Source organism: Dipodomys spectabilis, unplaced genomic scaffold, assembly GCF_019054845.1.
Source record: "Dipodomys spectabilis isolate Male_0828 unplaced genomic scaffold, ASM1905484v1 ptg000116l, whole genome shotgun sequence".
Taxonomy (NCBI): Eukaryota; Metazoa; Chordata; class Mammalia; order Rodentia; family Heteromyidae; genus Dipodomys; species Dipodomys spectabilis.
In genome coordinates, this window is record NW_024870793.1 from 2,547,691 (window position 1) to 2,570,715 (window position 23,025).

The 23,025-nt window shown below is 57.2% G+C and overlaps 1 pseudogene; it reads left to right on the top strand.

Moving 5' to 3' along the window:
- The first annotated feature begins 3,489 nt into the window (after positions 1–3,489).
- On the top strand, positions 3,490–12,748 carry LOC122115093 (annotated as a pseudogene).
- The last annotated feature ends 10,277 nt before the right edge of the window (positions 12,749–23,025 follow it).

Below are 23,025 nucleotides of genomic sequence, written 5' to 3' on the forward strand. Positions count from 1 at the left end.
TCCTCTTCTTCCTCTTCCTCTCAGTCTCTTACTTCTTCCTCTTCATTTCCTATTTCCTCTTCCTCTTCACTTCCTGGTTCCTCTTCACTTCCTGCTTCCCCTTCGCTTCCTGCTTCACTTCCGGCTTCCCCTTCACTTCCGGCTTCACTTCCTGCTTCCTCTTCGGCTCCCACTTCCGCTTCCGCCCCACTACCCCCGGAGCTCTACGTCCCCTACAGCGCCGCCGTGGCCTTCACGTGCCCCCGTGACCCAGGGGTCGCGCAGTGACCTGGCTGACGCCGGCCTCGCAGCCCGTGGCCTTCACTTCCGGCCCGGAGGACGCCCACTTCCGGGTGCTTCCAGACGGGCGTCTGCGCCTGCAGGGGGCACGGCGGGCCGATGCAGGCACTTACACGTTCATGGCGGGGCGGGGCTGGCGCGACACCGTGCGCCTACACAAGCAGCTGTGGGCGCCGCGCATCCGGGTCACACCTGATGTCCATGACGTGAACGACGACATCCGGGTCTCCCCCGTGGTGCATCTGCGTGTGCGCTGCCAGGCGGATGGCGTCCCCGAGCCCGGCCTGCTGTGGGAACTTCCGGGCGGGCTGGTACTTCCAGTCCCGTATCACAGTCGCACGGGGGGAGGGATCAGCGTGGATGCGCGCGGGACGTTGGAAATCCCGGATGTGCCTGCGCTGTGCAACGGTGGCAGCTACGCCGTGGCGTGTGTGGCGAGCAACCCGGCGGCGAAGCCCAGATGTGGGTGCGGCTGCCGCCCTGGTGGGCGCGGGCTCTGCACCCTGTGGCGTCGGCTCCGCCCTCTGAGGCGTTGACTCCGCCCCCTGGCGCGCCAGCTCTGCCCAGTCACACGCCTTCCCTGCCATCTTGGGTGCTGGCTCCGCCCCCTGGTGCGCTGGCTCCGCCCTCTGAGGCAGCTCTGCCCCCTGCCCCGCCTGCCCCGCCATCTTGGGCGCTGACTGCGCCCTCTGAGGCATTGACTCCGCCCCCTGTTGTGCCGGCTCCACCCCATCACGTGCCTGCCCCGCCATCTTGGGCGCTGACTCCGCCCCCTGGGGCGGCGTCGGGGGCAGCACTGCGTGTGGCGCTGGGTGGCGTGGCGCTGGGTGGCAGCTTCCGGCTGCACTGCCCCACCTCCACGCTTCTGGTGTCCTGGCGCCTGCCCGGTGGGCTGGTGCTGCGTAGGCTGCAGAAGCATGGCTGCTTCACATTGGGCACCGACGGCAGCCTGGAGGTGCGCGCCGCCTACGTCTGCCACGCCCACCCCGGGGCGCCGCCTGGACACGACCCCCGTGCGCCAGAGACCTGGATGTTCAGCTTCATTCCCACCACTAGGCCGCTGGGTGCCATGGCAGGGCAACGGACTGAGGAGACCCGGATGTGGGGCTTCATTCCCGCCGCTAGGCAGCGGCGTTCGGTTGCCGGGCAACCAAGTGAAGATACCAGGACGTTGGGCTCCACCACAGCATCTAGGCCTCTGCCTTCGGTTGCCAGGCAACAGACCGAGAAGACCCGGATGTGGGGCTTCATTCCTGCCTTTAGGCCGCTGGGTTCGGTTGCCGGGAAAGCGCATGAGACCCGGATGTCCGGCTCCAGCAAGACTCCTGGGCCCCAGCCGGAAGATGCCGGCATGTGGGGCTCCAAACCTGCGTGTGTTGTACAGAAGCTGCAGTCCGACCAGAGGCCACGGAGAGGCTAGGACCCGGATGTGGACTGGGAGGGACCCGGATGTGGACTGGGAAAGACCCAGATGTCACCTATCTCTGGGTCCACTGAGGGGCCAGGACCCGGATGTGGACTGGGAGAAACCCGGATGTCACCTATCTCCGGGTCCACTGAGGGGCCAGGACCCGGATGTGGACTAGAAGGGACCCGGATGTCACTTTCTTCCATGTCCACTGACCCGGATGTGGCATGGAGGAACCGGATGTCACTTTCTTCCAGATGCACTGATGGGTCAGGACCCGGATGTGGACTAGGAGGGACACAGATGTCACCTTCCTTCATGTCCACTGAGGGGCCAGTACACGGATGTGGACTGGGAGGGACCCGGATGTCACCCTCATTCGTGTCCACTGACCCAGATGTGGCCTGGGGAACCCCGATGTCACTTATCTCCAGGTCCACTGAGGGGCCAGGACCCGGATGTGGACTGGGGGACCCGGATATCACCTATCTCCAGGTCCACTGAGGGGCCAGGACATGGATGTTGCGTGGGGAACCCGGATGTTATGTAAGTCCACGTCCATTAACCCGGATGTGGACTGTGGCAGGGACCTGGACATGTGCTGGGCAGGACCCGGATATCACATCCACAGGCCTGGCTGTGGCGTGTGGAGTCCCGGATGTCCCGCTCCTCTCCTTCCACTGACAGGGTCTAGGACCCGGATGTGGCGTGGAGATCCCGGATGTCAGGTCCCTCCACATCCACTGAGGGTCCAGGACCAAGATGTGGAATGGGAACTACCCGGATGTTAGGGACTTCCAGGTCCGTGAACCCGGATGTGGGCTGGGTACTCGGATGTTAGGGACCTCCAGGTCCATGAACCTGGATGTGGGGTGAGTACCCAGATGTTAGGGACCTCCAGGTCAGTGAACCCGGATGTGGGCTGGGTACTCAGATGTTAGGGTCCTCCAGGTCCATGAACCTGGATGTGGGGTGAGTACCCAGATGTTAGGGACCTCCAGGTCCATGAACCTGGATGTGGGGTGAGTACCCAGATGTTAGGGACCTCCAGGTCCGTGAACCCGTATGTGGGGTGGGTACCCGGATGTTAGGGATCTCCAGGTCCGGGAACCCAGATGTGGAGGCGAGTACCAGGATGTCACTTAACTCCAGGTCCACTGGCAGGCGCCAGGACCCGGATGTGAGGGGTTTGGACCCGGATGTGAGGGTTGGGACCCAGATGTGAGGGGTTGAGACCCAGATGTGAGAGGTAGAACCCGGATGTGGGCGGAGCGGGCACTCCACACCTTGGCTCCAGCTGCGCTTTGGCCGTTGGGGTCCTTTCCCAGACTCGGAGGCAATAAAGCAGCCATGCTGCTTCTGGATGGAATTCTTCCTCACTTCCGCCCCCCAGCACAGGCCAAGCCCTCCTGAGTCCCTCACTTCCTCCCCAGCCCAGGCCACGCCCTCCTGAGCTCTGGCCACGGCCTACTGAGCACAGGCCACGCCCCCTGGGCACAGGCCACGCTCCCTGACTGTCCTGACTCTTATTGCAGCCCTCCATGTAGTTCTCGAGGTTTCCCTCCTCCCCTTCCTCCTGCCTCTGCCAGGCCTGGCAATTTCTTGGCGCCCAGCCCAGCAACTCTGGGCTTTTCCCTTCCTTCCCTGCCTACCCCTTCAGCACCACATCCTGTTCCTTTCCAAGGAACAAGGGGACTTTTATTTTGGAGGGGGGTTGTGGAGTTCTGGCTGCTGGAGTGACATGGACATTTGAGCCCTGCGAGCTTCCTGGCTGGCAGGGAGAGCAACAGGCCCAGGCGCTGATGGCAGAGAACTGTGGATGTGAGTTCGTCCTCTGGGGAACACGGGGAGAGGTGTGGGGACCCGGGTTGGGGGGGCTTCGATTGCTTTTTGGAGCCCCCCCCCAGATGTCCCACCATGCCCCGGGGTGGGGGCTTCAGGGCCCCGCCACAGGCCTGGAAAGACGAGGTGAGGGGCTGATGTACTGGTGGGGACAAGAACAGCCTGGCCCTGGGGTGGCCGGATGTTCCTCAGCTCTTCCCCACTTCCTGCTTCCGGCCTTCTCTTCCAGGAAACGGGGAGCATCATGGGAAGGACGCGATCCTGGGCGCCATGTTGGTCAGGAGAGGGCCTGGAGGGAGGGGGAGTCCTCCCATCCCTCCTCCCATCCACCCATCCATCCATCCACCCATCCATCCACCCATCCATCCATCCACCCATCCATCCATCCATCCATCCACCCATCCACCTATCCATCCATCCATCCATCCATCCATCCACCCACCCATCCATCCATCCACCCATCCATCCATTCATCCATCCACCCACCCATCCATCCATCCATCCATCCACCCACCCATCCATCCATCCACCCATCCATCCATCCACCCATCCATCCATCCATCCATCTACCCATCCACCCATCCATCCATCCACCCATCCACCCATCCACCCATCCACTCATCCATCCAACCATCCATCCATCCACCCATCCACCTATCCATCCATCCATCCACCCATCCATTCATCCATCCAACCATCCATCCATCCACCCATCCATTCACCCATCCATCCATCCATCCACCCATCCACCTATCCATCCATCCATCCACCCATCCATCCACCCATCCACCCCTCCTCCTCCTCTCTCTCCTCCTCAGGTCGCACAGCAGCTGCACAGCCCCACCCCTCGTCTTCCTCCTCCTCCTCCTCCTCCTCCCCCCTGGCCCCTGCGCAGGCCCCGCCCCCTCACGCCCCAACTTCCTGCTGCTCTTGGCCGACGACCTGGGCCTGGGCGACCTGGGCAGCTTCGGGAACCGCAGCCTGCGGTGAGCAGAGTGGGAGGCCCGGATGTAGGGCCTTAGTTACCCGGATGTGGGAGCTCAGATCCCAGGATGTTCCACCAGGAGAACTGTATAGACATCTAGTAACTCAGTTCCCCGGATGTTGGATGTTAGTATCGTGGATGTTGGATATCAAATCCCGGGATGTTGGATCTTAGTGCCCCGGATGTTGGATATCAGGTCCCCGGATGTTACATGTTAGTACCCCGGATTTGAAGACCAGGTCCCCGGATGTTGGAGACCAGGTCCCCGGATGTTGGATCTTAATGCCCCGGATGTTGGATATCAGGTCCCCGGATGTTAAATCTTAATACCCCGGATGTGGGAAATCAGGTTCCCGGATGTTGGACTTCAGTTCCCTGGATGTTGGATGTTAGTGCCCCGGATGTTGGATATCAGGTCCCTGGATGTTAAATCTTAGTACCCCGGATGTGGGAGATCATGTCCCCAGATATTGGACTTCAGTGCCCCAGATGTAGGAGCTCAGGTCCCCAGATGTTGGAGGTTAGTGCCCCGAATGTGGGAGCTCAGGTCCCCGGATGTTAGATATTAGTACCCTGGATGTTGTAGCTCAGTGCCCCGGATGTTGGATCTTATTCCTCCGGATGTAGGAGCCCAGGTGCCTGGATGTTAGATCTTAGTGTCCTGGATGTTGGATATCAGGTCCCCGGATGTTAGATGTTAGTACCCCGGATGTTGGATATCAGATCCTCGGATGTGGGATGTTAGTGCCCTGGATGTTGGAGGACAGGTCCACGGATGTTAGATCTTAATGCCCCGGATGTGGGAAATCAGGTTCCCGGATGTTAGATGTTAGTGCTCCGGATGTTGGAGATCAGGTCCCCGGATGTTGGAGATCAGGTCCCCGGATGTTGAATCTTACTGCCCCGGATGTTGGATATCAGGTCCCCGGATGTTACATGTTAGTACCCCGGATGTTAGAGCTCAGTTCCCCGGATGTTCCACCAAGAGAACTGTATAGACATCTAGTGGACCTCAGGTCCCCGGATGTTGGATGTTAGGTCCCCGGATGTTGGAGTTCAATTCCCAGGATGTTAGATCTCAGTTCCCTGGATGTTGAAGATCAGGTCCCCGGATGTTGGATATCAGATCCCCGGATGTGGGATGTTAGTGCCCCGGATGTTGGAGATCAGGTCCTCGGATGTTAAATCTTAGTATACCCCAGATGTGGGAAATCAGGTTCCCGGATGTTAGATGTTAGTACCCCAGATGTTGGAGATCAGGCACCCGGATGTTGGATATCAGATCCCTGGATGTTGGATCTTAGTGTCCCAGATGTTGGAGACCAGGTACCCGGATGTTTGAGCTCAGGTCCCAGAGTGGATCTTAGTTGCCCGGATGTAGGCCCTCAGGTCCCCGGATATTGGGCCTTAGATCCCCGGATGTAGGAGCCCAGTCCACAGATATAGATCTTAGTACCCTGGATGTGGGATCTCAGGGCCCCAGATGTTGGATCTTAGATCCCCGGATGTGGGATCTCAGGGCCCCGGATGTTGGAGTTCAGCTCCTGGGATGTTGGGCATTAGATCCCCTGGATGTTAGACCCCAGGTCCCCGTATGTTCTTGGCTGTGACTCAGTTTCCCTCTCCCCCCACAGCATCCCGCACCTGAACAGCCTGGCCCGGGACGGCGTGCGGCTGACCCAGCACCTGGTGGCAGCGTCCGTCTGCAGCCCGAGCCGTGCGGCCTTCCTGACGGGACGCTACCCTGTGCGCCTGGGTCGGTATGGGGGGTGGGACATTTGGGGAATGGAGGGGGCGGTGAGGGGAAGGTGGGGGCAGGACATCCGGGGATCTGAGAGCCAACATCCGGGATACTAAGATCCAACATCCGTGGACCTGATATTCAACATCTGGGGATCTGAGACCCAACATCCGGGGATCTAAAGCCCAACATCCGGGGAACTGAGCACCAACATCCGGGGCACTGAGCTCTAACATCCAGGGACTTCATCTCTGACATCCGGGTTACTAAGATCCAACATCCGGGGATCTAAGCACAAACATCCGGGGCACTGAACTCTAACATCCGGGGACCTTATCTCTAACATCCCTTGTACTAAGATCCAACATCCCGGGATCTAAGGCCTAACATTCTGGGAACTGAACTCCAACATCCAAGGACCTGACATCCACCATCCGGGGTACTAAGATCCAACATCCGGGAACCTGAGCCCCAACAGCCGGGGAACAGAGCTCCAACATCTGGGGATCTGAGGGCCAACATACCTGAATCTGAGCTCCAATATCCGGGGTTGTAAGACCCAACATCCAGGGAACTGAGCTACAACATCCGGGTAACTGAAGTCCAACATCTGGGGTCCTGATATCCACCATACAGGGCACTGAACTCCATCATCCGGGGATCTGAGGGCCAACATCCGGGATACTAACATCAAACATCCGGGGACCTGAGGTCCAACATCCAGGGAACTGAGGATCAACACCGAGGGCACTGATGTCCACCAGAGGGAGGGGAGGACTACTCTGAGGATCTCAGGTTCAAATTCCTGAGACTCTGGGACTTCCCCCCTGAAATGCCAGGAAACCGGAAGTGATGCCATATTGGTTTCCCCCGGGGGCTCCCAGGGCTGGGGTCCTTTCCACCCCGGGTGCGCAGGTCCCAGGCTATCCCAGACACAGCAGTCCTTCCCCCTAAAGGTGCTAGATGCCCCCTCCTGACCAGGGACGCCATCATCACTGACCTAGGGTCCTTCTCCTCTCTCTTGGAAGGCATGGTGACCACCCACGGGGCGCGCGTGCTGCAGTGGGCAGCCGTGTTGGGCGGGCTGCCCACCTCCGAGATCACCTTCGCCAAGATCCTGCAGGAGCAGGGATACGCCACCGGCCTCATAGGTAAGAGAGAAGTCATCCATCCACCCATCCATCCATCCACCCATCCCCCATCCATCCACCCATCCATCCATCCATCCACCCATCCATCCATCCATCCACCCATCCACCCATCCATCCATCCATCCACTCATCCATCCATCCATCCACCCATCCACCTATTCATCCATCCATCATCCATCCCCCCACCCATCCATCCATCCACCTCCATCCATTCATCCATTCACCCACCCATCCATCCACCCATCCATCCATCCACCCACCCATCCATCCATCCACCCACCCATCCATCCATCCATCTACCCATCCATTCCCCTATTCATCCATCCATCCATCCACCCACCCATCCATCCATCCATCCATCCATCCACCCATCCATCCATCCATCCATCCACCCACCCAACCATCCACCCACCCATCCATCCACCCATCCATCCACCCATCCATGCACCCATCCACTCATCCATTCACTCATCCATCCATCTCTTCCCCTCCAGGCAAATGGCACCTGGGCCTCAACTGTGAGTCCCCCACTGACCACTGCCACCACCCCCTGAACCACGGGTTTGACTCCTTCTTCGGGTCCCCTTCACCCTGATGGGGGACTGCCTGCAAGCGGAGCCCTCGGAGAAGCGAGCACGTCTGCAAGGGCCCCTTGACCTGGGGGCGCAGCTGCTGCTGCTTTCCCTGCTCTGCCTGACCGCTGGGAAGCTCACGGGCCTGCTGGGCCTGCGCTGGGTGCCCTGGGTGCTGTGCCCCGGATGTGGGGCCTTGCTCCTGGCCTGCACCTCCCGCCTCCTGGGTGTCTTCATCGTCCATGCCGACTGCTTCCTGATGAGGGATCACCAGGTCGTCCAGCAGCCTCTGAGGTTTGAGGCCAGTGCGGGGCTCTTCTTGCGGGAGGCTGAGGCCTTCATCCATAGGTCAGCCTGGGGTCAGGGAGGGGGACAGATGCCATCTACTAGATCTCTATAGTCAACTGGTAGACCTCAGATCCCCGGATGTACATCCAGTAGATCTCTATAGTCAACTGGTCAATCTCAAATCCCCGGATGTTCCATCAGTAGATCTCTATAGACATATGGTAGACCTCAGATCCCCGGATGTACATCTACTAGATCTCTATAGTCAACTGGTAGACCTCAGGTGCCCAGATGTATACCCAGTAGATCTCTATAGTCAACTGTCAACCTCAAATCCCTGGATGTTCCATCAATGGATCTCTATAGACATCTGGTAGACCTCAGGTCCCCGGATGTTCCATCTAGTAGATCTGTAGAGACATCTGGTAGACCTCAGATCAGACCATGATCGATTATTGGTAGTATTGATCAGATCATGATCGATTATTGGTAATAACTGATCAGATGATGTTCGATTATTGGTAATAACTGATCAGCTCATGTTCAATTATTGGTATTATCGATCAGATGATGTTGGATTATTGGTATTATCGATCACATGACAATCGAATATTGGTATTATTGATCAGATCCTGTTCGATTATTAGTAATATCTGATCAGCTCATGTTCTATTATTGGTCATATCAATCAGATGTTTGATTATTGGTAATAACTGATCAGATCTGTTCAATTATTGGTAATAACTGATCGGATCATGATCGATTATTGGTATTTTTGATCAGATCACTATTGATTATTGGTATTATCGATCAGATCACTATTGATTATTGGTATTATCGATCACATCACCATCGATTATTGGTATTATCGATCAGATCAGGATCGATTATCGGTAATATCTGATCAGATCAGGATCAATTATCGATCATCTGATCGATTATTGGCAATACCTGATCAGGTCGGTTATTGGTGAGATTATTGATGATGGGGGCGGGGTGTGACGTGGGTCCGCAGGCACAAGGCCTGACCCTTCCTCCTCCTCGTCTCCTTCCTCCACGTCCACGTCCCGCTGGTTACCTCACCTGCCTCCCGGGGCCGCAGCGCGCACGGCGCCTACAGCGACAATGTGGAGGAGCTCAACTGGATGGTGGGTGAGTGCGGGGGGGGCAGGAACTGAGGCATGGTGCTTGGGATGGGGGAAACTGAGGCACGGGGGTGGGGTGAGTGGGATAGGGAAACTGAGGCACGGGGGTGGGGTGAGTGGGTTGGGGGAAACTGAGGCACAGAGATGGGGTGAGCGGAATGGGGGAAACTAAGGCATGGGAACGGGGTCAATGGGTTGGGGTAAACTGAGGCACGTTGCACTTGGGTAAACTGAGGCACGGTGCATTTGGGTAAACTGAGGCACGGGGACGGGGTCAGTGTGTTGGGGATAAACTGGGGCATGGGGTTTGGGTAAACTGAGGCACGGTGCATTTGGGTAAACTGAGTCACTGGGCATGTTGGGGGTAAACTGAAGCACGGTGCATGTTGGGTAAACTGAAGCACGGTGCATGTTCAGGATGAACTGAGGCACAGTGCATTTGGGTAAACTGAGGTATGGTGGATGTGGGTAAACTGAGGCCCGCGTATAGGGGTAAACTGAGGCACGGTGCATGTTGGGTAAACTGAGTCACTGGGTATTGGGGTAAACTGAGGCACGGTGTATTTGGGTAAACTGAGTCACTGGGCATGTTGGGTAAACTGAGGCATGGTGCATGTTGGGTAAACTGAGTCACTAGGCATGTTGGGTAAACTGAGGCATGGTGCATGTTGGGTAAACTGAGGCACGGGGACGAGGTGAGTGGGTTGAGTAAACTGAGGCACCGGGATGGGGGTAAACTGAGGCACGGGGACGGGGTCAGCGGGTTGGGGTAAACTGAGGCACGGTGCATTTGGGTAAACTTAGGCACGGTTCACTTGGGTAAACTGAGGCCCAAATATAGGGGTAAACTGAGGCACAGTGCATGTTTAGGGTAAACTGAGGCACGGTGCACTTGGGTAAACTGAGGCAAAGTGCATTTGGGCAAACTGAGGCAAAGTGCATGTTGGGGGTAAACTGAGGCCCAGTGAGCGTTGGGGGTAAACTGAGGCATGGTGCCTGTTGGGTAAACTGAGTCACTGGGCATTGGGGATAAACTGAAGCACGATGGAAATTTGTAAACTGAGTCACAATGCATGTTGGGTAAACTGAGGCACGGTGGGTGCTGGGGGTAAACTAAGGCACGGACCCATTTCCCCCCCCCGCAGTGCGACTGCTGGCAGCGCTGGAGGGCGCGGGGCTGGGGCGCTGTACCCTCGTCTACTTCATGTCGTACCACGGTGCCTCGCTGGAGGCCCGGGCTGGGGGCGCCCGCCTCGGAGGTTCCAACGGCGTGCACCGAGGTGAGGGGAAAACTGAGGCAGGGTGGGCGGGGCCTCCCACGCGGCCCGACCCCGCCTCTTGACCTTTGCCCTTCGCCCCCCCCTTGCAGGTGGCAAAGGCATGGGCGGCTGGGAGGGCGGCATCCGGGTCCCTGGGCTGGTGCACTGGCCCGGAACGCTGCCCGCAGGGCGCCTGGTGCCTGAGCCCACCAGCCTCATGGACCTGTTCCCCACCGTGGTGCGCCTGGCCGGGGGCTGGGTTCTGGCGGACAGGTAGGAGTTCGCCGGCCTGGGTCCCCACGGGGTGGAGGAGAAGGGGGGTCATCCAGGGCCTCGGGGATCCCGAGGGGGGGAGGCTGAGGCCTGCACATCCGGGTCTCTGGTTGCTCAGAAGCCTGCACATCCGGGTCTCTGAGGGCTCAGACCTGCACATCTGGGTCTCTGGGGGCTCAGGAGCCTGCACGTCCTGGTCTCTGAGACCCAAGACCCAGGGCTCAGGCCTGCACATCTGGGTCTCTGGGGACTCAGAAGCCTTTACATCCGGGTAACTAAGGGCTCAGGCCTGCAAATCTGGGCCTCTGAGCACTCAGAAGCCTGGACATCTGGGTCTCTGGGATTTCTGGCCTGCACATCTGGGCCTCTGAGCGCTCAGAAGCCTGCACATCCGGGTCTCTGAGTGTTCAGGAGCTTGGACATCCGGGTCTTGAAGGCCTCAGAAGCCTGCACATCCAGGTCTCTGAGGGCTCAGAAGCCTGCACATCCGGGTCTATAAAGGGTCAAGCCTTGACATCCAGGTCTCTGGGATCTCTGGCCTGCACATCCGGGTCTCTGGGGGCTCTGGCCTGCACATCCGGGTCTCTGAGCGCTCAGAAGCCTGCACATCCAGGTCCCGCAGGGAGGTGGACGGCCGGGACCTGATGCCTGCGCTGCTGGGGACGGCGCAGGCCGCAGGCCACGACTTCCTGCTGCACTACTGCGAGGCTCGGCTGTACGCCGTGCACTGGTTCGACCACCCAAGTGAGTGCCTCCGCTGGGCCCTGGGGCGGGGGAGGGAGCTGCATGCATGCGCGCAGGGACCCGGATGCAAGGCCTAGCGGTGGGAGACCCCGATGTGGGAATCCCCGGATGTGGGAATCCTGGGATGTGAGGACCTGGATGGAAGGCATGAGATGGGAATCCCTGGATGTAAGGTCCCAGATGTGAAGTCCCCGATGGGAATTCCCGGATGTGAGGTACTGGATGAGAATCCCTGGATGTAAGGCCCCGGATGTGAGATCCCGGATGTGAGGCCTCGGATGGGAATCCCCGGATGTGAGGCCCCGGATGTGAGGTCCCAAATGGGAATCCCTGGATGTGAGGTCCCAGATGAGAATCCCCGGATGTGAGGCCATGGATGTGAGTCCCCGGATGTGAGGTCCCACATGTGAATGCCCGGATATGGGGCCCCGGATGTGAAGCCCAGATGTGAATACCCAGATGTGAAGCCCTGGATGTAAGGTTCTGGATGTGAGGTCCGGATGTGAATTCCCAGATGTGAGGTCCTAGATGGGAATCCCCGGATGTGAATACCCAGATGTGAAGTCCTGGATGGGAATCCCCGGATGTAAGGTCTTGCATGTGAATGCCCGGATGTGAATCCCTGGATGTGATGTCCTGGATGTGAATTCCCGGATGGGAATCCCCGGATGTGAGGCCCCGGACGTTACTCCTTTCTCCCCCCACCCCCCGCAGGCCGCACGGCATGGAAGCTGCACTTCGCCACTCCGCGCTTCGACTCGCCATGCTCGGGTGCCTGCCTCGGTTTCCCTGCCTGCGCCTGCTCATGGCGGCGAATGACCCGCCACCTTCGGCCACTGCTCTTTGACCTGACGGAAGACCCGGGGGAGGCCCGCCCGCTGCAAGGCCCGATGGCGACGCGCAGGCACGTGGAGGCCGCGGTGGCCGGGTTGCTGCGCACGCGCAGCCCCCTCGTGGCCCCGCCCCTCGCCCTTGCACACAACACCTGGAACCCGTGCCTGCAGCCCTGCTGCTCGCCTGGACCGCTCTGTGCCTGCGACCACCTGATCCCCGACCTCTGACCCCGACCCGACCCCCAACCCCCAACTTCCCCGGGGCTATGGCAGATCCTGGCTTGCGCCTCTCACATCCGAGGACTCACATCAGGGTATTAAACATCCGGGTATACTCAAATACAGAGATTCCCACATCTGGGAATTCCCACATACAGACTCTCACATCCAGGGATTCCTACATCCGGGGATTCCTACATCCGGGGATTCTCACATCTGGGGATTCCTACATCCGGGGATTCTCACTTCTGGTGACACATCCGGGGATTCCCGGGGATGTATTTACACATCCGGGGAATCCCACATCTGGGGACTTTTACACCCGGGGATTCTCACAACCAGAGACTCTCACATCTGGGGACTTTTACATCCGGGGATTCTCACATCCAGAGACTCTCACATCCGGGGATTCCTACATACAGACTCTCACATCCAGAGATTCTCACATCCGGAAATTCTCACATCCAGAGATTCCCACATCTGGGTATTCTCATATCCGGGGATTCCCACATCCGGGGATTCTCAGACCAGGGAATTCCCACATCTGGGGAAATCTCACATCCAGAGACTCTCACATCCAGGGATTCCCACATCTGGGGATTCTCGCATCCAGGGATTCTCATATCTGGGGATTCCCACAGCCAGGGATTCTCACATCCGGGGATTCCCACATCTAGAGATTCCTACATCCAGGGATTGTCACATCCAGGGACTTTTACATCCAGAGACTCTCACATGCGGGGATTCTCACATCTGGGGAACTCTTACATCCGGGGATTTTCACATTCAGAGAGTCTCACATCTGGGGATTCTCAGACCCAGGGATTCCCACATCCGGGGACTCTCACATCCTGAGCCTCTCATCCTGGACCTCCACCTTGGGCCTCCCATCTGGAGCCTTTCCCCAGCCTCCCATCTGGGGCCCTCTCACATCCGGGCCTATGTCCTCTAACTTCTCACACAATAAAACCTCTAGAGCACCGCACCGCACAGCAGGGTCAGGGGTCACCGGGGTCAGAAGCCGGGCACTGGCCCTGCCTTCCATTTCAGGTCATTTCCGGTTGATGCTAGGATACAGGGCTGGTCCCGCCTTCCATTTCAGGCCACTTCTGGTCATTGCTAGGGTATAGGACTGGTCCCGCCTTCCATTTCAGACCATTTCCGGTCGTTGCTAGAATACAGGGCTAGTCCCACCTTCCATTTCAGTTTCAGGTCATTTCTGGTGGTTGCTAGGGTATTGGACTAGTCCCGCCTTCCATTTCAGGCCATTTCCAGTGGTTGCTAGGGTATTGGACTATTCCCGCCTTCCATTTCAGACCATTTCCGGTGGGTTGCTAGGATACAGGCTTGGTCTTGCCCTCCTCCAGGACATCCCACCACCTAGATTCACACCTGATTGGCCTATTCCATGAAAGCCCCGCCCTCACTTTCCTAATTCACTTGTCATTGGTCCAGCTGTAAGACACGCCCTTTAGCCCCCCCACAAATCCAACTCGCTGCTGATTGGACCTCACACGACAGTCCTGCCCCTAACTACCTGAACTCGGATTCAGATTGGCCCAGCGGGATTGGAGACGTGGGGTACCCGGATGTTGGACCACTCTAAGGGGGGGCGGTGGTTGGGTGGATGGATGGGTGGATGACCAGGCCTGCGACCTCTTTCTCTTCTGTGCCTGTCCCAGGGGACCCCAATGACCTCTCCAGGGATTGACCCAGATGGGCCTATAGCTCCTTATGGTGGTAGGATAAGTCGAGGTCGGAGGTCTGTGTCTCCCTAGGCCTAGGATGCATTGCACCTGCACGACATCTGGGTCTTCTCTGGAGGGAGGGACCCATTGGCTTCCCCGGGGACTCTTCCAGCCACTCCCCCTGCTCTGATTGGCTGACACGCCTGTCTCTCCATCCTTTGGCTCGGCCCAGGGAAGCTGGGGGTCCAGTCCCGCCTCTTCCTTGGGTGATATTGAAAGGCAGGGCATGCTGTCCATCATCCCTGGGTCCTGCCCCCTGCCAAGCCAATAGCTGGAGAGTCGATATGTGTGAAGCCACGCCTCTTCGTGGCTAGCTCTATGAACGCTGTGGGTGCCCATCACCCAGAGGTCCCGCCCACTAGTGAATGTATGGGCTCAGGGGCTGTCCTTCACTTCCAGGTCCCGCCTCCTGGCTGTTGGAAGGCCACAGGGGCTGTCTGTCTCTTCCAGGTCCCACCCTCTGGCTGTTGGAAGGCCATAGAGGCTCTCTGTCACCTCCAGGCCCCGCCCAATGGCTGTTGAAAGGCCACAGGGGCTGTCTGTCTCCTCCAGGTCCCGCCCCCTGGCTGTTGTGTGGACATTTGTCCTGTCTGTCACCTTCAGACCACGCCCCCTTGTTGTATAATCATGTGTCCTGTCTGTCACCTTCAGGCCACGCCCCCTTGTATTATCAAGTGTCCTGTCGACTTCAGGCCACCCCCCTTGCAATTAGATGGCCACACAGGGTGTCATTTACCTCCAGGCCCCTCCTCCTACTCCGTCTTAGGTCCTGTCAAGCCAAAGCCCCGCCCACAAGTGACTGACTGGACACTCTAGCTGTCCATCACCATCCTGTCCCACCCTGCGCCTATCTCCACACTGAGTAGGCACCAGAGGGGAAGGGAAACGCTGCCTGGGCGCACACAACGCGCATGTGCGGGAAGTGGTTCCAAAGAGGCGGAGCCTGCGCATGCGCCATGGAAAGATGGGCGGGGCAGACAGGCCTGACAGTGCGCATGTGTACTTTACGTTGATTTTATTCGTCCCTCCCCCCCCAGGCTCCTTCTTACGCTTCCGCTTCCGCCTGCTGCTGGAGGCCCTGGGTTCAAATCCAGCCTTACACCGGGGTGGGGCCTGGGGGGGAAGGGAGGCACAGGCTACAGCGCCCGCGGGGGATCATAGGAGGCTTTGCCCCGCGCCCCCCCTCATCCTGGGAGGGGGCAGTTCCCACCTGCATCCCGGCCCGCAGCCCGGAAGCAGCGTCTGCGACCTCCAGATTAGAAGTAGGTGATGGCGGTGCCCAACAGGGCCACGACCACCACGGACACAACAGGGGACACGACTCGGGCCAGCACGCTGCCTGGAGGGGGCGGAACCAGAAATGAGGGGAGAACACACCCAGGAAGGGGGTGGGGCGTCCCCCTGCAGCTTCCGGTCGGGAAGTGTCCGGAAACAGGAAGCGAGCCAAGGTGAAGGGGGCGGGACAATGGTGCCTGACCGGAAGTGCTATCACAGCCATGACAGGAACTGTCCATGAACAGGGACAGGAAGTGCCCCTAGTCAAGACCGGAAGTTCTTGTGTACTAGGGACTGGAAGTCTCCATAGTCAAGACCAGAAGTTCTTGTATACTAGGGACCAGAAATCCCCATAGTCAAGACCAGAAGTTGTTATATACTAGGGACTGGAAGTCTCCACAGTCAAGACCAGAAGTTCCTACACACTAGGGACCGGAAATGCCCTTCCAATCAGGACGGGAAGTGCCCTTCCCATCAGGATCAGAAGTTTCTATATACTAGGGCCCGGAAGTCCCCAGTCAGAACCAGAAGTTCCTATATACTAGGGACCAGAAATCTCCACAGTCAAAACCGGAAGTCCCCATAGTCAATACCAGAAGTTCTTATACACTAGATACGGGAAATTCCTCTACACTAGGGACTGGAAGTGCCCTTCCAATCAGGATCGGAAGTTCCTATACACTAGGGACCGGAAGTGCCCTTCCAATCAGGACCAGAAGTTCCTGTACACTTGGACCGGAAGTCCCCATAGTCAAGACCAGAAGTTGTTATATACTAGGGACCGGAAGTCTCCACAGTGAAGACTGGAAGTTCTTACACACTAGGGACCGGAAGTCCCCATAGTCAGGACCAGAAGTTCATATACACTAGGGACCGGAAGTCCTCAGTCGGGACCGGAAGTTGTTATATACTAGGGATCGGAAGTTCCCAATCAGGACCGGAAGTTCCGATACTCTGGACCAGAAGTTCACATACTGTCAGGAGCGGAAGTTCTCATGCAGACCGGAAGTCCCAATACACGCCTGGGCCCAGATCAGGAGGGGACCGGAAGTGGGGCGGCCGAGGGGGCGGGACTTACCCTGGAGGGTCTCCGTGGATCACGTGTTCATCGCCAGCACCTGGGGTGGATGGGGAGGAGAGACGCAGCCCTGGGAGCTCGGCCTCCACATCCGGGTCCTTACATCCGGGTCCCTATATCGGGGTACCCACATGCATGTCCCTACATCCGTGATCCCATGTCTGGGTCCCTACATCCGGGTCTCTACATCCAGGAATCCACACTGGGGTCTCCACATCCGGGTCTCTACATCCGGGTCTCCACACTGGGGTCTCCACATCTGGGTCTCTACATCCAGGCTTCCACATCCGGGTCCCTACATCCAGATTCCCATGTCTGGGTCCCTACATCCGGGTCCGTAAATCCGGGCCTCCACACTGGGTTCCCTACATCCAGGCTTCTACATCCAGGCCTGTCCATCCCCAGCCTCCACATCCGGGCCTCCCCCTTCCATGTCCTCACCTCCTGTGCCTGGCGGGGGTTGGGGCTGGGGTGGAGGCCGGCGTCGGTAGGTAGATGTCTGCAGGAAGAGAGAGAGCAAGGGAGGATGGAGGCCGGCCTCCCCCCTCCCCTTACCCCAATCCTTCCCCTGGCTCCTGACTCCCCCTGAACCCCCTGACCCCGCTCACCTCCATCCCGACCCGGGGGTCACGGCCTGGGCGGGTCAGGCAGCTGTGGGCACAGCCCTGTGTGTCAGGAGTGGGCCGTGCCTCAGTTTCCCCACCCTGGGTGGGCCTGGTGTGTGTGTGGGAGGACCCCACTCATCCGAGATGGGCTTCGGGGTGGGATCTGCGGGCGAAGAGAGAGAGGGTGGTGACCCCTAACCTCCCCTGACACCCTCAACCCCTGATCCCAAGGCCTCAGGGGGTGGCAAAGGGTCACATGGGATTCAGGCCCACAGCTGGATCAAGGCCCCACGTGAGGCCTAGCGGCCAGGATGAAGCCATGGGGGGGGAAAGGTGAGAGGTCAGGACTCACCGGTGTCACCCAGGGCATCGGCGAGGTCAAAGTCAGCCTGGCCTGAGGGGGGAAGAGGACAGTTGTTGGGGACAGAAGTATGGATGGGGAGACAGATAGACACAGAAACGAACAGACAGACCGAGAGGATGACACACGGACAGTAAGACAGACAAGGGATGGACAGATGATCAAGACAGGACAGACAGTTGGACAGACAGAAGAAGCAGATGGACAGCCAGGTGGACAGACAGACCAAGAGGCAGACAGACAGAGAGGAAGACAGATGGACAGAGAGGAGACAGACAGACAGACACAGGACAGACAGACCCAGACAGAGAGACTGAGAGGCAGACGGACAGACAGACAGACAGACCAAGAGGATGACACATGGACAGATAGACAGACAGACAGAGCCAGAGACAGATGGACAGACAGACAGACAATGAGACAGACAGAGAGGAGATGGACAGACAGAAACATGGACACACACACACGGACAGACACACGGACAGGCAGGGGCCCAGACACAGACTGACCTGCAGACAGATAGAGACAGACAGATGCAGAGACTGAGGGACAGACAGACAGACAAGGGATGGACGGATGACCAAGACCGGATGGACAGACAGACAGGAGAAGCAGATGGACATTTGGTGGACAGACAGACCAAGAGGAAGACAGACAGACTGTGAGGAGACAGACAGACAGACAGACTGAGAGGAGATCGACAGACCGACAGAAACAGATGGACAGAGACACAGACAGACAGACTGAGATGCAGACGGACAGACAGACAAAAAGGAAGACAGATGGACAGAGAGGAGACAGACAGACCGAGAGGCAGGCAGACAGACATAGACAGACCAAGAGGAGATGGACAGACAGACAGACCCAGAAAGAGACAGACCGACACAGACAGACTGACTGACGGACAGATGGACAGATGGACAGACAGACCCAGAAACAGACAGACAGACAGGGTCACAGACAGACTGACAGATGGACAGATGAACAGACAGACAGACGGACAGACCGAGAGGAGACGGACAGACAGACAGACAGACAGACAGACACAGAGACACACAGGCCAACAGGACAAGGCCCCGGCCTCCAACAACCTGGCCCAATCTGAAAATCCACTGCCACCTCCCCACCCCACAACCCCAGCCCAGCCCTGGGCCCTGATGGGGGGGAACCCGAAACCACCAGGAGAGGAGGGGGGGGGACACTAGAAACCACCAAAGAGGGGAGAACTACAAACCACCAAACTGAGGAGAGAACTAGAAACCACCAAACAGGGGAGAACTAGAAACCACCAAAAAGGGGGGGAGAACTAGAAACCACCAAACTGGGGAGGAAGTAGAACCACCAAGGTGGGGGAACTAGAAACCACCAAGGGGGAGAGAAACCACCAAGGAGGGGGGAACTAGAAACCACCAAACTGGGGGAGAACTAGAAACCACCAAACAGGGGGAGAGAACTAGTAACGACCAAACTGGGGGGGAACTAGAAACCACCAAGGTGAGAAAACTAGAAACCACCCAGGGGTAGAGAACTAGAAACCACCAAACTGGAGGAGAACTTGAAACCACCAAGGAGGGGGAACTAGAAACCACCAACCAGGGGGAGAGAACTAGAAACCACCAAACGGGGGGAACTAGAAACCACCAACCACGGGGAGAGAACTAGAAACCACTAAACTGGGGGAGAGAACTAGAAACCACCAACCAGGGGGAGAGAACTAGAAACCACCAAGGAGGAACAACTAGAAACCACCAAAGAGGGGGAACTAGAAACTACCAAGGTAGGGGACTAGAAACCACCAAAGAGGGACAACTAGAAACCACCAAACTGGGGGGAACTAGAAACCACCAAGGTGGGAGAACTAGAAGCCACCAAAGAGGAGAGAACTAGAAACCACCAAGGGGAGAACTAGAAATCACCAAGGGGGGAGAACTACAAACCACCAAAGAGGGTGGGGGGACTAGAAACCACCAAGGCCTCACCTCAGCCTCCTGGGCCCAGGCCGCAGAGCAGGGCGGCCAGCAGCAGCAGCAGCAGCGCAGGTCCTCCTTGAAACCTACAAGGCTATAGTCAAAGTCACCCTAAGCAAGAAAGTCCTTGAAACCCCTGTCCAACTTCAGTGCCAACAAAGCCAGAAGTAGAGCCGTGTGGCTCCAGTGGTAGAGGGCTAGCCTTGAGCAAAAGCAGCTCATGGACTGTGCCCAGATCCTGAGTTCAAGGTCCGGGACTGGCAACAAACAGACATACACAACAATCTATGCAGCCATCCAGCTAAAGCATGTCACCCTCTTGTCCCCAGCTGAATTGGACAGAGTTCCCTGGGAAAGGGGCTGGGGGTGCCACTGTCATCTTGACTCTGCCCATTCTGCCTGCATCACAGGATTCTGGCCACACCATTAGTTCATGGTTCTTTCTGACCAAAGGGATACAAGAATGGTGGCCATGCCCACATTCCATGTTGCCTGGTAGATGGACTAGGCTCTGTTAGAACACTCGGAGGCTGAGATCCACAGGGGGAAAATCCTGCCACAGGAGTGTGTGCCAGCTGCAGGCACCCCCTGGCCAACCCAGCAGCTCAGTGCCAGACTGAGCTGGAGCCACAGGCCCTCTGCCCCATGAGCTGCCACCACAGCATGCATGGGGATGGGAAGCAGGACACATGGGCATCTGAGAAGAAAATCTGCTTTGTCCATGACCTGCCTGATGAGGTAGACTTCCAGAGTCCAGCAGGTGAGCTCCCCCATTGATGCAGCCAGCTGTTGGCACACATCCAAATCATTGAGGAGTCCCTCATGGTGTGTAAAGAGCAGATGTTGGTCTTGAATGAGCTGTGTTGGGAGAAAGCCCAGTGCATGCACTTGCTGTCCCAGGAGATGATGGAGAGGAGGAGAGTGCTGCAGGAGCTGCTGTCACTCCTCACAAGGGAAGGCACAGACAGCAGTCTCCAGATGCCAGCACAGGCTGAACTCCCCAACACCAGCACTGCTTCAGATGCCTCAGGGCCTGTGGTGGGTGAAATGAGGGAGGAGCAGAAAGGTTTTGAAGAATTGCAACTTGAAGACAGCATGGAAACTGCCAGAGGAGAGGTCAGCTTCCTGACCCCGTAGTGGACTCCCTCAAGGAGCATGTCCTGTGCCAGATGCTGCACATCCAGATCCGCCCACAGCTCCCAGGCTCAGGGGAGGCGTGCTCCCTCACTTTCTCTTGTAGACTGATGCGGATGATGACTCTCTATGTGACATACTGACTCTCAAAAGCCTTGGCAGCCACCAGAAGTAGGTGGCCAGGTGGGTTTCTCTCAGGCCTCCATCAGCCGGGTGATGGGAAGGTTAAACTGGGGGTCGGGTAAGGCAGAGGCTGCCGGGAGGTGAGCCAAACTCAAGAGATATCTAATGGCCCATTGGTGGCCAGGAAAGAGGCCCATGTTATGCTTATCACAAAGAATAAATTGTTTTCAAAGCAAAATAAAAAGCCTTCAACAAAGATTTGTTCTTGCAGCCCTGGGGCTTGAACTCAGGGCCTGGCCATTGTCCTGAGCTCTTTTTGATCAAGACTGGCACTCTACCAGTTGAGCCCCACCTCCCTTCCCAGCTTTTTCTGTGTGGAATAGATCCCAGGGCTTCAGGCATGCTAGATGACCACTCTACCACTGAGCCACATTCTCAGCTAGGATGATTCTCCCCGCTCCCAAACCCATATGACCATTCCTCAGATAAATAGGAAGTAGGGGTGGTGTATGCATCAAACACCTAGGCCAGCAGCCACCAGGCTTAGTGGGGAAAATATTGTAGTGTAGAAATCTCTGATTTTGCATGCACGTGGTGTGTGTGTGTGTGTGTGTGTGTGTGTGTGTGTGTGTGTGTGTGTGTGTGTGTGAACTCAGGGCCTAGGCTCTATCCCTGAGTTTTCTTGCTCAAGGCTAGTGCTCTGCCACTTGAGCCACAGCCTCACTTGCTTTTTGATGGTTAATTGTAGGTAAGAGTCTCAAGGACTTTCCTTTCCAGGGTGGCTTTGAATCATGATGGGGGCCCCCAAGGAAGCAAGAGTAAACACAACTCTCAAATACTATCCCTATGGTGGGCTACTCCTGCACCCTGGGGGCCAGATGTGAAACATGTGGCCCCGTGCCATCATTCTCTAGAGTTCAATTTGAGGAAGTGACCAGGGCCAAGCTGACTTTTGCTCACCCTGATTGCTCATGCCAGAGCAGGTCTGTTCCACCCTAGGCCAAGAGAGCTCCAGGAGGCCCGGCTTACCAGGGACACAAAAAGGGAGAGGTCAGCTCCAGGCTGAGCTAAGAGCCTTTGCCTACAGATACCCCAACTTGGCCTTACTTATCACTATAAGACCTGTCAAAGAACAACCCCCCAAAACAAAATTGGAGCTGTGCCTCCAAGTGGTAGAGCTCTAGCATTGAACCAAAGAGCTCAGGGACAGGGCCCCCAAGCTTTGACTTCAAGACCCCCAGCTGACCTTCCCCCATAAAACACAGGTTGTCTAACTGTGAACTAGTAGGATTTGTGAAGTGTTTCTGAAGAATGGTGATACTGAAGAAAGCACCCTAATTCTAATGACAGCTGAACTTGTGACATACAGCTATGTGCTGAGTCCTTCACAGGGTACTATTTGCTGGGTCTTTCCCACATGGGGGTTTTGTGCTGAGTTCTCAAAAAGATTTGGTGAGTCATCCCAAAGGGTTCTATATGCTGAGTCCCTGAGAAGAGTGGGCTGTCCTGGGTTTTTCAAAGGGTGCTGTGTGCTGAGTCCATTACACAACGTACTGTATGCTGAGTCCTTCAAAAAGTGTGGTGAGCTACTGCATCCCAAAGGGTCCTGCTATGTGCTGAGCCCTTGCGAAGAGAGGGATGAGGTGAGTTTTTTGAGTGCTGTGTGCTGAGTCCTTTACACAGGGTGCTTTGTGCTGTTTTTGGAAGTGTGCTGTGTGCTGAGTCACCCCAAAGGGTGCTATGTTCTGAGTCCTTGAGAGATAGTTATCCCCAACACTCACACACACACAAGCACAAACACACATACACACACAAATTTCACCATGCACCTGCTTGGTGTGTGGAGTGGAGGGGGATGGAGGAGAGTCTCCTCCAGCGGTGGGGCTGAGGGGAGATTCAATCCCCCGGGCAAGTACTGGGGGTGGGGGGTAGTGCTGAGCTGAGGTAAGGCTGCAATTGCCATGGTCTAGAAACCTCAGGGCCCAGTCAGGGCTG